Below are 900 nucleotides of genomic sequence, written 5' to 3' on the forward strand. Positions count from 1 at the left end.
TTTCTCAAGTAGGTTTACTATTTGTGAATTTGAAAGTAGGAAAAAAAAACTGCGTTAATTTTATCAAAGAGCCAAAATACACAATCAGTCAGTTTTTACTGGAAGAGGACAAAGAACGTCAACCATTTAATTTCCCCTTTGTTAATTGGCATCTTATTTGAACGAAATCGTATGGGCCAGTAGTTAAGTTGTCTTAACCCTTTACCTTCAGGAGTGATTAACACGTAATTTCTCCCTATAATATCCATACATCTAGCAAACAGGTAACGAGAATACTCGAACTTATCAGGTAGAAGTTTTAATCTTTGATCGAAGGCCAAATTCTCTGAACCAATGTACATAGTAATGTGTAGCAAAGAGAGGGGAGAATTTGCAATTAGGTCATGAGAGTTCAAGTGTTAATAAGGGATACCTGCGGCTGAGCTACAAAAGCATCGTCTCATTTAAATCTTCCAGAAAAAATTCAGTTTCTTACGATGATCTTATGTAAGTAAAACTACTTAGCGTAGTTACTTTAAGTCCGATCCAGAATAATCTAGATTTGTTTTAAATTTAGTTTCTTTCACCACTTTGTTTCTTTTTTGGCTCTCAGGCCACAGTAAGGCCACAAAAAGGGTCTTAAAAAAGTTTAAACTTGAAAAAAAAAAAATTCCCGTGGGCAAGATTTCCTATGGAAACTTCTAAGGGATTTGGTGAATCTCAAGAAACATTGGCAGAAAGTTGTTCCTCAGTCACAGGAGCTAGAAAAAAAAAGCAAAATTTTGGTAAGGTCAAGTACCAAGCGGTTTCCAAAACCAAAGCGATCTCAACGACCAATCACAACGGTTAGAATGATCACTAGCCAATCAGAACTTAAAGTAAAAAAAGGCAAACTGCTTGAGGCGCGGGAAAACTCGTGAG

The sequence above is a fragment of the Stylophora pistillata genome, chromosome 8 (assembly GCF_964205215.1).
Source record: "Stylophora pistillata chromosome 8, jaStyPist1.2, whole genome shotgun sequence".
Taxonomy (NCBI): domain Eukaryota; kingdom Metazoa; phylum Cnidaria; class Anthozoa; order Scleractinia; family Pocilloporidae; genus Stylophora; species Stylophora pistillata.